General features: G+C 36.8%; 1 long non-coding RNA gene across 1 annotated transcript; it reads left to right on the top strand.

Annotated features, from left to right (window-relative positions):
• The first annotated feature begins 255 nt into the window (after positions 1-255).
• Positions 256-2,501, top strand: LOC115946348 (uncharacterized). Its single transcript, XR_004080443.2, has 3 exons — positions 256-360; positions 1,067-1,115; positions 2,269-2,501. It is a non-coding gene; the product is annotated as an uncharacterized lncRNA (long non-coding RNA).
• Positions 2,502-5,900: the final 3,399 nt, after the last annotated feature.

Below are 5,900 nucleotides of genomic sequence, written 5' to 3'. Positions count from 1 at the left end.
CTTGTCATTAAGGAAAGGGGAATTCAATAGTTGCTCCTCCCCCTAGTGATTTAAGCAATCTTATTTTTTAACATGGAGCTACAGTAGTGGTTGCAATTTACCTGAGCCACTTGTTGATAAAGTAGGTATGGCTCCAAGAGCCTTTAAGAAGGGATTGTCTCATTTCTTTGTATACACATGCCCAGGAAAAAGGGCCTGTCCCATTAGTACAATGCTGGTAGCATTCAGACTTTTAGTTGTCTGTCTATTGGAATAAAAGATACTATTAACTTCCCGGCTTATGAGGAATTGACAAGACCTCTGAAGATTCTGACATTTCCTTTTACAGAAGGAAGAGGTTGCTGTGTCAGACATTTAAAGGTAGATTCAAAGATCACTGTGGGTTTTTTTTCTAGGTGGGTTTTTTTTAGATTTTATTTGGGGTTTTTTTGTGTTTGGATGTTTGGGGGAAAGAGGCTTTGTTTGATTTTTTTTTTGTCCACGGCATGAATTTCCTAAAATCATTGAACTAGTAAGGAAAAACACTGCATGCAATAAAGCAATATACTTTTTCCAGTTGAAACTTTGACTCTTGCCTGTGTAAATCTAATAAATTTAGAGATGCTGGGATAAATTATCCTTCATGTCTTTATTGTTATATAAGTTTCTGACAAATATATGAGTTAATTTTTAAAAAGAACGTAGACAATCTTGCTATAGAAGATACATATACATATGTCTATATCTAGATATGTAGATTAGGTAATAAAGTGTATTTTGCTAGAAAACTACCACACTTACTATCTACATTCTGTAAAAGTATGCAGCTGTCACTTGTCAGTCTATTCTAAGCTGATAATCACATTTTCACCCCTCATTTTAGTGTCATAATTATTGCACAGGCATTCTTAAGATGTCCAAGATCCTTCTGAAATAAATAATGTGAATGTTAAAAATTGTAAGCTTCAGAAATTTCTGTTGTTGAGAGTATTTACTTTATATTGTTTATTGATATTTTAAATACATGTTCCACTTCTATTGTCTCCTGATGATGTAATAATTACTTTTTTTTTCCTTCCTGACTTAGAACATCCTTGATGACTAGAATCTTCAAGAGGAAACTATGTAGTAATGAAGTATGTAATGCACCATTGCCAGAAAAAACTTTGCTAACCTTAATTAACCCTTTTGCTAATGAAGTTTGAAGAAAACAGTAATGTTCCCCAATCTGCAATGGGTTTACTGCTTATAATACTCATAGAAGCACTTGAATTCAACTTATTACTTTACTCTGAATATTTTTTTCATGTTAATAGTCTTAAAAAAAAAACATGCAGGAAGTTCTGTTATGGTAGAATGCAGCAGCATTATTGTTAGTTGAAAAGCAGTACATACTGAAATGCTTTCAGAAAAATATTTCTGATTTTTGTGCAGTGTATCCTGCAAATTTAATTAAAAAGTATTCCTTCAAATTTCTTTCCCATCTTCCAGCCAAAACCAGGACTGCTGTTTCTCTAACCTCTTCTTTTGCCAACGCAAGGGGCATAAAAATATGTCAAAAAAATACATTCATCAAGATATTCTTTTCTCCAGGATTTTCATAGACAAAACCTTGCCCCTTCCCCCTACTCATTTCTACCACTCAAAGCTATTATCTGCATGGGAGATCCCTCTGAGACCATTTCTTGTCCCACTTCATGGAACTAGCTTCAGATGGCACATCCCTTTGTTTGTGTTTAAACAAATCATGATGGCATGAGTGAGATGGCAGTTACTTCACTATAATCTGGTGTTTCATAGACCCAGATTCCACTCAGTCATGCAGTCAAAGACAGAAATAACATATATGTGTAAATATACATGTATGCATGGGCAGTTGACAGATTAATTTTTCCTGACTACAGAAAATATAGGGTTATTTATCTAGATTGCATATGAAAATTCTGCAATTCCTGTCACAAGAATGCAGCTTTTTTTCCCTGAACATAAATTTTAGAAGAATCAGCTTTGCAGATTCTTAAGTCTGTCATTTCCTTTTTGATTTTATTTGTTTGACAGAAGCCTATAACCTAATTCTAACTTAGAGCATCACATGTCATAGTTTTGGGGTGGGTTTTTTTTTTTTCACTTCTTAAAAGCATGTATTAAAAATGGTTGTATAGAAGACAGTTTCAAAATTGTGGAAGAAATATAACAAACATAATTATGCATTTTCTCATGAAGACAACTGAGAATGTTTTGGGTTTCCCTCCAATGATCAGCTGTTATTTACTTTTTCTCTTCCCCCAGGCACAATGACAGCAAGACTGGGGTTTAGACAAGATCACAGACTGAGGCATTAAAAGGTTTCATTCTGGCATTTCCTTGGCTGAGAATGAGCACTTTTCTGTAGGATCATCCTGAACCATGAAATCCAGTGTGTCTTCAATGTTAAATTCCAAATGTGGAAAAGAATAATTAGTTAAAATTATGTAAGATTTTAACTTTTGGACACTATTTCTTCAAGGCGTTATCTTCACAAATATTTGTCGGCTTTATACAAGAGAAAACAACTCTGCTTATGAACACTTCTATCTGGTTGCCTTCTTTTTTATTTTATGTCAAACAAGGTGTATTATAAAAAGCTCTTCTTTCAGTTTGCACTTATAGGGAAGAAAAAATAATGTGTTCCAGGAATGCTGTTCCAAGCATCAGGGTACACAGGCACATTAGAAGCCTGAATGCAGGGATAAGTTCCTTTTGGGTTACAAGATAGAGCTGAAGGCTCCAAAGAAATATACATTGTACACTAAGATTGTTTTTTTCAGACATTTTCTGGCATGTTCTAGGCACAAATTATGTATCAGTAATTATAAACACTTTGCTATCAACTCAGTATTTGCTATCCTCACACAATTCATTATTCATAGTTAAAAGTTTCTCGAAAATGGCTACTACATGTGTTCGGTAGAAATCAACCTGCTCAAAAAATTAAGCAGCAAACACACTGCAGTGAGAGAGGAAAAAGAAGTAACTATTTGGCTTAAATCCACAACTGAATTAGTAAGACAGATGGAGACACTTTAAACAGCCAGAAATTAATCACACATTTTTAGATTATGTATATCACAGATCAAATCAAGAGCAGAAAGGTTAAAAGCTGGAATCTAAATTATGTTCCAAATGGAAGGTTCTGATTCAACAGATACAATTCACAATATAAAATTTTCTAACATCTTTGAAAGAGCTTTTCAGAAGTGAATTATCAACTAGGGTGTTGCATTAAATATCTTTCAAAAACATGCTATTACTTGACTTGTTGAAGTTGGCTTTAAAATAAATTTAGATTCTGTAAAGGAAGTAGGTTGTTACTAATGATAATTAACATCTATGGTTTTCTGGTTTGGATCACTTGGCCAGCTTTACTTGCTATTATAAGTGAGAACTTGCATCTTATTTCACCATAATATTATTTATTAACACAGCTGCTGGTAACTTGCTCAAGCAGGCATGATGATTATATATTTGCTTTTGAAGTGGTACACACTAGTTTATTCTGCCATAACGAGCTTTTACTTCCTCTCTTACATATAGTCATCTGTGTGGTATTTAAATGCCATGTTCTAGATGATAGAGTATCTATGGAAGTTTTTGTTTGGAAACAGAAAAGAATATGTTAAGAAAACCTATGTCAGAAAATATATCTCAGATAGGCCTGGAAAGATTCAGCTGTTGAACTGTGTTTGTAGTTTACAAGACTCATTTCTCCAGAAAAGTTTTGAGCTTTATTTTTGCTAACCTAGAATCTGCAGATGACCTTGTTGCAGAAAACTTGATCCAAATGCCACTGTGCTAGAAATAACACTGTTAGGCATTTTAAAGCTCTACCTCTGGTAATATTTTTTTCAGATTGTCGTGGTTTAAACCAAGTCCCCCTACTCCCGGAGAGTTAGGAAGGAAAATCCAAAGAATGTAGCCCCCACAGATTGAGATAAGAACGGTTTAGTAGCTAAGGCATAACACAAAACCCCTACTGCCATTTACTACTACAAATAATAATGATACAGCAAACAGCAAGTGAAAAGAATACAACACCCCACCAGCCACCGACCCATAACTCACTCCACCCTGCCCGGCCGAGCACCATGTGCTCCCTCCTCCATTTTTCTCCAGAGCACTACCCCTCCAGCTTTCTCCTTCCCAGTATGCATCCTGGACATCACGTGCTATGGTATGGAATACCTCATTGGCTAGCCTGGGTCAGGTGTCCTGTCTCTCCTTCCTCCCAGACTCCCCCTGGCTGGAAAAAAACCTTGAACAAAAACACCCTCAAAACATGCTCAAACCATGACACAGATTAATTTTAAATTATATTCTTTTCCTTTGGGTCTCTTAAAACAGATAGTTCTCCATCTGGTAAAACCAGTTGTTTTAAGACAAAAATATTAGAGGAAAATAAACAAACAAAAAGGTTAAAAGGCAGCATTATTAAGATAAATTTACAAGACCAACACTAAGTGGGTGTTGGCTGATGAACAGCTCAATGTGAGCCAGAAGTGTGTGCTTGCAGTCCAGAAAACCAACTGTATGCTGGGCTGCATCGAAAGGAGCGTGACCAGAGGGTCAAGAGAGGTAATTCTCTGCCTCTACTCTGTTCTCATGAGACTGCACCTGAAGTATTGTGTTCACCTAAGAGGCCAACAGTACAAGAGGGACATGGACCTACTTAGGGCTAGAGCTGTCTGATGTAGTTGAAGAATGAAATTACTAAGAGAGCACATGGTTCCAAGATTTTACACATACAATGTTAAAGGAGGCATGTGCTCAAAGGCATATGCAGAGGAGGCTACTGCACCCTTTCATGTAATCAGTTGGCAATGGAAATGCTAAGGATGTGTCTTGAAATATTTTCACTTGGAGGAAGGGATAGTAATGCTCTGTCAGCAGGAAGATATCTCTGCACACAAATTTATGGACAGTTTCATACAGCATAATGTGTAACATGGCCAACCATTACAACTGAAGATTTACACTGATAGTTCCTCAGCTGCTCATGTAATACTCTAACGTATGTACAGACATCGAAAGATATACAAAACCAAAGTTAAACAACAAAAATATCCATGTTACAAAATCTCAATACTTTTATAGTGGCATGCATATGCACTGAAAAGATGCCCTGTTAAAGGAAAACTAGCTTTAAAATTATTTTTTAAAGTCTTTTTATCATTCTTCCTTTAACTCAGTTTATAATCTGGTACATCCTACTCTTACAGCATGCTCAAATAATCCCATAAAGCCTGCTCCTTTCTGAGGGACTTGCTCTGCAAGCATTCAGTCCTGAGGAAATAATGTCATAGTTTGGTAAAGAAAAATAGCCCAACATATTCCCCAATACCTGACATCTCCCTTTTCAGACTGATGGGCTTACCTGAGCATGTGAACCTAGAAGATCCCTCTTCCCAAGTCACCTGGGCTCCAGTGACAGAAACCCCCCCTGTCAGCATATTCTGTGCAATCCCAAAATGCTTTTTCCCTGCATCCCATCACGTGTCCCACCCCTACAGAGTGACCCCCTCTATTCTGAAAGCTGCTCTGGACAGCTGCTTCCCATAACTCATCTTGATGGCTTTCATGTGGCACAAACAGGGTTGATGACTCTGCTGTGGAAGCCCAGGGAAGGGATCCGACAAGGCATTCATTCTTCGGTAGTCTGCAATTTGTATTCCTGCCTGCTGCTTTACCTTTGTGCTCTTCTGGGTTGTGGAGAGGGTCCTTTGATGGGATGGTGGCATGGGAGCAGCAAGGACATGTTATTTATCAATTTACTGCTCTTACCATTGTTTCTCTGTGTTTGTACAGATGAGCTTCTTATCACTCAATCTAACACAAACTAGGTTTAGAGTCAGTCTTCTGGTGTGAAAACTATGTTAAACTACTTC

Source organism: Melopsittacus undulatus, chromosome 2, assembly GCF_012275295.1.
Source record: "Melopsittacus undulatus isolate bMelUnd1 chromosome 2, bMelUnd1.mat.Z, whole genome shotgun sequence".
Taxonomy (NCBI): domain Eukaryota; kingdom Metazoa; phylum Chordata; class Aves; order Psittaciformes; family Psittaculidae; genus Melopsittacus; species Melopsittacus undulatus.
Note: the sequence above shows the minus strand (reverse complement) of the source record. Positions and strands in the feature narration are given on the sequence as shown.